Below are 9433 nucleotides of genomic sequence, written 5' to 3'. Positions count from 1 at the left end.
ATAGCTTTGGATCATTAACAGAGTGCTGCATATGCAGTCTGCCGAGGCAGCAGCTGGGTCTAAACAAACAGATTAAACAGCGCTTTGTACCTGTGTATCAGACACAAATAGAAGCTTCTGCTCCCATTGGTCTTATTGCACCTTCTTTGGGGGTTTTGATACACTTTACCTTGATCACATCAAAAAATATTAATCCTGGTCCATACATGTTATTGCACAAGCTGAACGTACAGTATCGGCTCTCCCCTTGCTTTTCTTTTAACAGTCACATAGTAATAGAGTGAATGAGACGTGCTGCAGAGGCATTAGCTACTTTGACCTCATGGAAAAAGCTATGGAGTTACGGGTGAGATTTTATTATCTGTCTCTTTTCAGAAAACCAGTGATATCATGTCTGCCTCACCCTCATGATTGCATGTGATAGATTCACATTATTCATCAGATCAGTAATTCATGTTATTCCCCTGCTGTTTCTTTTCGTTTCCCCTCTGCTTCTTCATAAGGTGTTTTCCAGTATACACCATTGAACTGGAAAATGTAGCCTGTCAACAGCCTCAAAGTGTTCTTTGCAGCTCAAAACAGTGCTAAGAGGCTTGATCCCTTATTATGGGTATAAAAAAAATACAGGCAAATCAAGATTGGATCAGAGTTTTCACAGTGAAAACTACCCTTGCAGGCCATGTTTCAATCTTAATTAAAGAATCTTCACGCCTACTGTCACTGAGGCTCTTTGTCAGAACTGCCAGCTTCTTGTTACATCTTTTGTCCTTTATAACTTCAGAGACTTTGAAAGAGTGGTAGAATTTGTGAAAATATGATTTTAAGCCATATAAAGTACACGGTAGTGAGTACAGAAACAGTCTACTTACCGATCAAAAATGTCATGAGCAGAGATGGCTCTTGCTAACTGCCTAGTGCCATCTATTGATGAAAGAGAAAAAGTTGAAGGCATTTGTTGCAAAATGTGTGCAATGCAACGACCTTCAGCTAGACAGCACAGGGAGGGGGAACTGGCTGCAAGTCCTCCACGGTACTTCTGCTGAGGTCAGGCTTTATGCCAGTTCCTCTTCCCAGACTTGGAAGATCTCCTGGGAGCTGCAAGAGGCAGGAGCTGTCCTTGTGCTCACCATATGCCTTTGTACAGGCTCGGTATCCAGCCAGTTCCTGGTAGTACTTCTCCCTGACGCTCAATGTCAGTAGGCAACGGAGGGGTCAGCACTCCCCCAGGATCCATGTTGGGTGGCAGGAGGCTGTTCCCATTCCACACAGGAGAGAACTGCAGCCATACAGCTGTGCTTCATTTCTCACTGAGTATTCCCATCATCAGGAAAGAAACATTACAGGTATGAATCAGTTCCGGATTAGGAAAGCTCCTTAAGCCTCTGCATGAGCTACCTATCCATGGAATTCAAGGGTTCAGTACTTTTGCTGAAACATTTGTGCACAGAGTCAAGTAATACACTCAGGAGTGCCCCACTGGCCTCCAGCTGTTCTTCCAGAAAGGCATGGGTTTCTGCAGCTGGTGTGTCGTATCTAACAAACCACTGCAGAAATCTCAAGTGACATTAGACTCCTGTGCTCAGACCACTGAATCAAGGCACTAGACAATACCATCCATGGAGTTTTTTGGTTGATTCTTTGCCCCAGATGAGACACCTGTGTTTGCTCCATTAAGTGACACCCTAAAAGCCTTTGACAGTAGTGTAAGTCTACCTACAAAGCTCATGTGCAGACATTTGAATTCAGACACCTTCATCTGGAACTGAATCTGAGCTTATGGGTCCAAAAACCATCCAGCCACTCAATACAATGCCACTTGTTCGACACCTCCATATAATACTTTCCTTGGCACCTCAGTGTGATTGCTGCTCTGGCTCTGGTCAGAGACAGCAAATACCTCCACTGAACTGCTAAAGCTTCCCATCGGAAAGGTTTCATTTACCTATTAACAAGTGAGAAAAATAAAGTTTTGGAAAGATAAGCATAAAGCCTCTAAGATTTCTGGTGTACGTTTGTAAAACAACATTAGGAGCTATTCAATTCACAGCTCTTCCTGCCTCCATCACATCACAGGACTTGTTTACTGTGCTGGAGGTAGTCAGTGACAGCAGAAGGCTATAGATGGCTAAGCAGTGGCGGCTTTATCTACATGAAGAGATCAAAGGACCAGGCTAGATTTTAAATGACAAATTCCAGAGCAAAGAAACAATTTTTGCCATTACATAAGGCAGTATTCAGGGACTCAGGGCTTTGGGAAGTGAAAGTTGTAAACTAGGAGTGAATGTGCATGACTGCATTGCTTTAAGGTCTGTGATTTTGTGTAATAAATAATAATGCAATAACTTTTCTTTCTGAAGCAAAGTTATTGCTCCCAGAGTGTTGCAGGCATGACAAATAAGTTAGACCTCTTGGGTAACCACAGGGGCATAGGAGGCAGCAGTCCAGGGCATGATCTGAGAGCAGTACAAGTCTCCTGTGAGAGAAAGATATTGATAGACATTGTACCGGGAACGCGTTCGGAGTGGCCAAGAAAGATCATGGAGGCAGAGGAAACAAGGCAAGGGCACAGAGTCAGCTGAAACTCTTTCTGCAACAGCCACACCAAGCATCTGTAGAGCAGGAACAGAGCAGCAGATGAGCTCTCCTAGTCCTTCACTAACCCAAGTGATTGAGTAGTTATTAAACTTCTTCAAACTGGTCATATTGTTTTGCTGCCAAAACATGCTGTCTTCTGAACCTTTTCATTCATAGAGTTAGGTCCTTTCTACTAATTGAAAACCTTAATCTGTTCATGGCTAGCTTATTCCCACCAAATCTGATAGTGTGCAGTAATAAAATACAGTAGATATTTCTTTTCTGAGCTTTTGACTCTGCTTCTGTCTTTGAATTACACTATAGACTCAGCAGGTATGAGAGTCCCATTGAGCTAGACACTCCACTGGGATCATACATAACAACACTCTGTCTCCAAGTTTCAGTGATGTGCTACACACATTATATATTTCCAGACCAGGGTCAAAATGTGCAGTTGCCAAGGCAGAATTAGTCTGGTTAATGAGGCTTTCATTCCAGGAAAATAAGAGAAAGCAATTCCTTATATCTCTATTTCCATATAATAGCTACTTTTGTATAATGATCAGAGTAGGGTAAAATATTTTTAGTGAATCAGAAGAACAAAGTAATAAAAGGGCTTGAGTAGCTTGGAGGGAAGAGAATGCACTGAACTTTAAAAGATACTTAATGTGCCCATAAATAAGCCAAGATAACATTATATACAGGTCAGGTAGACTCTCATAAGGAGCACTATGAAGTGAATAATAACTCATAAGAAAATAAAAACTAAGAAGGACAAAAATACACCTTTGTTCCCCTCCCCTAAATCTCAGTAAAGATCAGGAGGGTGTCCTAAAACTGTACCCTCCACAAAAACCCTGCAGTACTTATTTGGCAAATGAAGAAGTCTTTAAAATATTCCTAACATTACGTGTCATTGCTATGTGCTTTTTTTTTGTACTAATGAATACTATGATGTCCATAATGTATAGTGTATAGAGACATTGTTTTCTTTATATGCATGAATTACTAGTCCAATTGGTTAAAATGTTTAAATGGCACAACAATTTTTGGTTTTGCAATGACATTTCTCTCAAGCAGTGATTTTTTAAAGCAATACTTGAACATCTCCAGCCTCCCAAAATCCAATGCGTTCACTAGAACTGAAATTTGTCCCCTATATATTTTTCCTTCAGTCATCACAGAGAAGAGAAGAAAACATTAGGGGAGGAGGGGAAGAAAAACCAGGAGAAATATGATAGGGATTGATGTTGACAGAGGAATTCCTGGGTTCCCATCTCTCCTCTAAGCACTCTCTATTCATGTCATTCATGCCTACATGCTCCACAGTACGAAGTCAGTGAGCAGTCCTTAGAGCCAAGAAAGGAAACCATGGAGTTATCCTAACTATTCAGCTACAACAATGCTCTCTTCGTCTTCTGTTTCCTGTGCAGCACTTGTTATTTCATGGGAAACAGGGTAACTTCAACAGGAGGGATTTAGGTTGTTACACTGGTACACTACCACTCCACAACCTAGGCCAGATGTTTCTGGAGGGAAGAGTTGTGTTGCTTCAGGCAGAAGAGGGTACTCTTCTGTGTCCCACGGCATCCTTTTAGTACTAGATAAATAAGGATACCCTCTTTTCATTTGTTTTTTAAGGTAAAAGGGGACTAGGCAGTGTACATCCTCTGCAGCCTCACTGGGGATCAGCTATCAGATTAGCTTCACTAGGACAGACCTATGAAGGAGCACCACGTTTGGGGTTTTCCTGAGGTCAGTGGATGAGATGGAAAATTAAAAACTCCATTCCAGAAAACTCAAGAGTTCATGTCTCATTTTTGCTTAAAAATTATTGACTTAAATCACATTCTCCAGAGTAGTTTTGACTCCAAATACTAACACAGAACATCTCTGATCTGCAGTCGGGATTCTCAGGGTGTGTGGTACAGGAGGGGGATGGGGCCTGGGAGGGAGCAGCAGGAGGACCCCCATTCCAGCAGCCTTGTGGCTAGCTGTCCTGCCAGCTACTTGGCAAAGCTGCCTTTGGGGACATGTGTGCTGTAGCTGTGACCAGCAGAAGTGACAAAGCCTCAGTGTCAGGTACCAGCACTGTGGCAGGAGCTCCCAGATCACAGCAGTTTCCTCCTGGCTGCCAACACTGGCTGTTAGCATCGAACCTCATCAGCCTTAGCACTGACCACGGTTTGTCCTCTTTGGCATTTAGGTCCATGCATGGATCAATAGCAGCGGTAATAAACCAGTTACCAACGACAGGCAGTAAATCAGAACTTTTTCATGGCCACAACACAGCTTTTATCTGCCCTGATGCTTTCTTAAAATTAAATGTCACTTTGCAGCTCTTCATATAGATCCACATGTACTGATGGTGCAGTCACTGCTGAGGTGTCCTACACCTAGGCTCAATGTAAGTCAAGACTTCCCTTGTTCAAAGCATGACAGTCTGTTCTTTGCAGTCATGTGTGATGCTGCAGCCCCAGCAGAATGGCACTGCCCTACTCTACCAACAGAAAACAACAAGGAAAATCATGACGGCGTGGGCAGACTTAGGACTGTTCTGCTGGTTTTGGCTGGAGTAGAGTCAAAAGCTGCCAAATGGTATGCAACAACTGATATCACCAATGCAATTTTCTTGGTCCCTCTGGCAGCAGAGTGCAGACCACAGTTTGCTTTCACAAGGAGGGGTACCCAGTAGACGTGGAATCGACTGCCCTGGGGTGGAAACACAGCCCTACCATCTGCTGTGGATTGAGGCAGACTGCACTGGAACAAGGTGAAGCTCCCAAACACCTGCAGTATATTGATGACATCATTGTGTGAGGAAACAGTGGAGGAAGGGTTTGAGAAGGAGAGAAGAGTAATCCAGATTCTTTTGGTAGCTCGTTTTGCTATAAACCAAAGCAAGGTCAAAGGACCTGCACAGGAAATCCAGGTTTTAGGAATAAAATGGCAAGATGAGTGTTGTCATATCCCAATGGACACAATCCATAAAATAACAGCTATGTCTCCACCAACTAACAAAAAAGAAACACAAGCTTTCTTAGGTGTCGTGGGTTTTTGGAGAATGCATATTCCAGGTTAGTCTGACTGTAAGCCCTCTCTATCAAGTTACCTAGGAGAACGACTTTGAATGGAGCCCCAAGCAGCAGCAAGCCTTCAAACAAATTAAACGGGGGATAGTTCATGCAGTAGTCCTCGGGCCAGTCCAGAGAGAACAAGACATGAAAAATGTGCTTTACAGCACAGCCAGGGATAACGGCCCCACCTGGGGACTCTGGCAGAAAGTGCCTGGAGAGACTGGAGGTCGACCTCCAGGCTTTTGGAGCTGGGGATATAGGGGCTCTGAAGCCCCTTATGCTCCAACTGACAAAGAAACATTATCAGCATATGAAGGAATTCTTGCTGTTTCAGAAGCAGTTGGTACTGAAGCACAGATCCTTTTTGCACCTCTATTGCCTGTGCTCGGCTGGATGTCCAAAGGGAGGGTCCCCTCTATGCATCGCAACTGATGCTACACGGAGTAAGTGGGTCACACTGATAATGCAGTGGGCTGGAATGGGAAACCCCAACCACCCAGGAATCCTGGAAGTGATCACGGATCGGGCAGAGGGACGAGACTTCAGACAATTGCCAGAGGAGTTGACTCATGCTGAAGAGACCTCTCTGTATAATGAATTACCAGAAAATGAAAAGCAATATGCCCTGTTTACAGATGGATCCTGCCATATCATGGGAAAACATTGAAGGTGGAAAGCTGCTGTCTGGAGTCCTACATGACAAGTTGCAGAAACTGCTGAAGGACAAAGTGACTCAATTTAGTCTGCAGAGGTGAAAGCCACCCAGTTGGCTTCAGATGTTGCTGAACAAGAAAAATGACCAGTACTGTATCTCTACACTGACTTATGGGTGGTGGCAAATGCTCTGTGGGGGTGGCTACAGCAATGGAAGCAGAACAACTAGAAGTGCAGAGGCAGACCCATGGGGACTGCTGAATTATGGCAATATATTGCTGCTTGGGTAGAGAACCTGGTTGCAAAAGCACATCACATAGATACTCACATACCCAAGAGTCATGCCACTGAGAAACAGTGAAACAGTGAGAAGGTGCACCAGGCTAATAGAATGGAAGTGGCTCAGGCGCATCTGGGTTGAGCTATTTATAACCTGATGGGCCCATGACACATCAGAACATTTAGGAAAGGATGCAACATACAAATAGGCTCGTGATTGAGGGGTGGACTTGACTATTGGTGCCATTGTATAGGTTATCCATGAATGTCAAATGTGCACTATAACCAAATGAGCCAAGTGGCTAAAGGCTTTTTGGTCTAGAGGACAATGGCTGAAATATCAATATGGGGAAGCCTGGCAGACTAATTATATCACACTACCATGAACCCATCATGGCAAGTGCTACATGCTTAGAGTGGTGGAAGTGACTATTGGATGGTTGGAAATACACCCTATGAGCCACGCCACTGCCCGGAATACTAACTTGGGCCTTGAAAAGCAAGTTTTATGATGACATGGCATCCCAGAAAGAGTTGAGTCAGACAATGGGACTCATTTCTGAAGCAACCTCATAAACACCTGAGCCAAGGAGCATGGCTTTGACTGGGTCTATCACATGCCCTACCATGCACCAGCCTTCAGGAAAATTGAATGATACAATGGACTGCTCAGGACTACACGGAGAGTAACAGGTGCTGGGACATTACAGCACTGGAATATACATTTAGCGGAAGCCACCTGGCCAGTTAACACCAAAGGATCTGCCAGTCAACCTGGCCCTGCTCTATCAAAACCATAGTACGTATAAGGAACTTGTTGGGGAAAACAGTCTGGATTGTTCCTTCCTCAGGAAAGGGTAAACCTAATCATGGGATTGCTTTTGCTCAAGGACCTGGGTGCACTTGGTGTGTAATGCAGAACGATGGGAGAGTCCAACATGTACCTCAAGGTGATTTAATCCTGAGTGAAAATAATCCAAGATTTGAGTCGCATGATATAGGAATTACTATAGCAGGAACCCCTTGTTGCTAGCCAGACTAGGAGCAAGGGGAGGAGTTCACTGCAATATTAAACCCTATGACCTGGCTCAAACAGACCAGGGGTGGAGTTTGTAATGGATATGCCTTTAAATTGTTGTAACCTATGGTCTGAGTTGTGTGATGCAGGATTTACTATAGCTGGAACCACCTGAACCAATGGAGGACAAGCCTTACAGGAGCAGTGCAAGTGCAGTGACCTGAGCTGAGCTGGCTTTGGTGCCCAATAACTCCACGCAACACACCACCTCTCCTGTCCTGAGTGACCACCATAACAGATGGAGCCTGAAGTCATGGATTGTTAACTCAATGGACATTTTTTGGACATTTATGGACATTTTACAGATGTTTCAGAGGGGTGGTCCATAGATTAAGGGAATGATATCTGTGTATTGTATCAAAGGATGAGAAGGGCAATGTTGGTTAATGAGGATATATTGGATAGTGTGGGACCTGAGCATGATGTAAATGGTGTGGAATAAGGGGTTGAGAATGTGCTGGGTTTAGATGGAGTAGAGTTAATTTTCTTCATAGTAGCTAGCATGGGGCTATGTTTTGGATTTGTGCTGAAAACTGTGTTGATAATACAAAGATGTTTTCATTATTACTAAGCAGTGCTTACGCAGGGCCAAGGCCTTTTCTGCTCCTCACCCCACCCCACCAGCGAGGAGGCTGGGGGTGCACAAGAAGTTGTGAGGAGACACAGCCGGGACAGCTGACCCCAGCTGAACAAAAGGATATTCCGTACCGTATGACACCATGCTCAGCATATAAAGCTGGGGGAAGAAGAAGGAAGGGGGTGACATTCAGAGTGATGGCGTTTGTCTTCCCAAGTAACTGTCACACATGCTGGAGCCCTGCCTTCCTGGGGATGGCTGAACACCTGCCTGCCCATGGGAAGTGGTGAATGAATTCCTTGTTTCGCTTTCTTGCATGCGTGGCTTTTGCTTTACCTATTAAAATGTATTTATCCCAACCCACCAGTTTTCTCACTTTTACTTTTCTGGTTCTCTCCCTCATCTCAGCTGGGGGTGGGGGGAGCAGTAACAGAGCAGCTGTGTTGTGCTCAGTTGCCGGCTGGGGGTAAAACTTTGCAAGGAAAAGCCATATTCCGGAGTGCAGCTGGCCCCTCTATTTTAAACTCTATCTGATAGAGTTAGAACGCAAATCCCTTATGGACAAATGCTGAAACTTAATCTCCATTAGTGCTTCTACCATTAATGGTGAAGATAAATGCTTCTGTTTCCCTTTTTTCCTATCAGAGCAACTATTTTTCCAAAGGTGACTTCTTTTTTAACACCTGTGCTGTACAGATGTAGTGTTTTGCAGATGGGTAATTCAGAAAGGCAAGATTATTTGAAATGTGAAATGCAGAGCATTATGTCTAAGAGATAATCTTGTTTTAGACTAGAATAGATATACCTACGAAGTATGCTGTTCTGCAGAAAATGTGCAGTAAGACATGTCAGTCTGCTTGATCAATAGGTACAACATACACCCTCTTGGGCAGCAGGTGAGTACATGGGTGCAGCTCTGCTGATAACACTTGTTGGTTTGTGAAGCCAGTTAAGCAGAGCTGGTGGTATTGGTGTAGCCAGATGTTCCCAAATCTTCCTATCAGAGAGTTTATTTCAGCTGATTAAAGCATTAAGAAACTGTTTAAATTTTCGACCTAGACAATATCTTTTTTTTATGTGTCAAAAAAAATGAACTCAGGTGTCAATGTATTTGTTGGTATTAGAAATGACTTTACAACTCTTTATTGAGACACTATAGTGATGCTGAGGTCTCAAGTAAAGACTGGTCTCAAC

This window comes from Falco biarmicus, chromosome 6 (genome assembly GCF_023638135.1).
Source record: "Falco biarmicus isolate bFalBia1 chromosome 6, bFalBia1.pri, whole genome shotgun sequence".
In the NCBI taxonomy this organism is placed as follows: Eukaryota; Metazoa; Chordata; class Aves; order Falconiformes; family Falconidae; genus Falco; species Falco biarmicus.
This window is presented reverse-complemented; position numbering follows the sequence as displayed.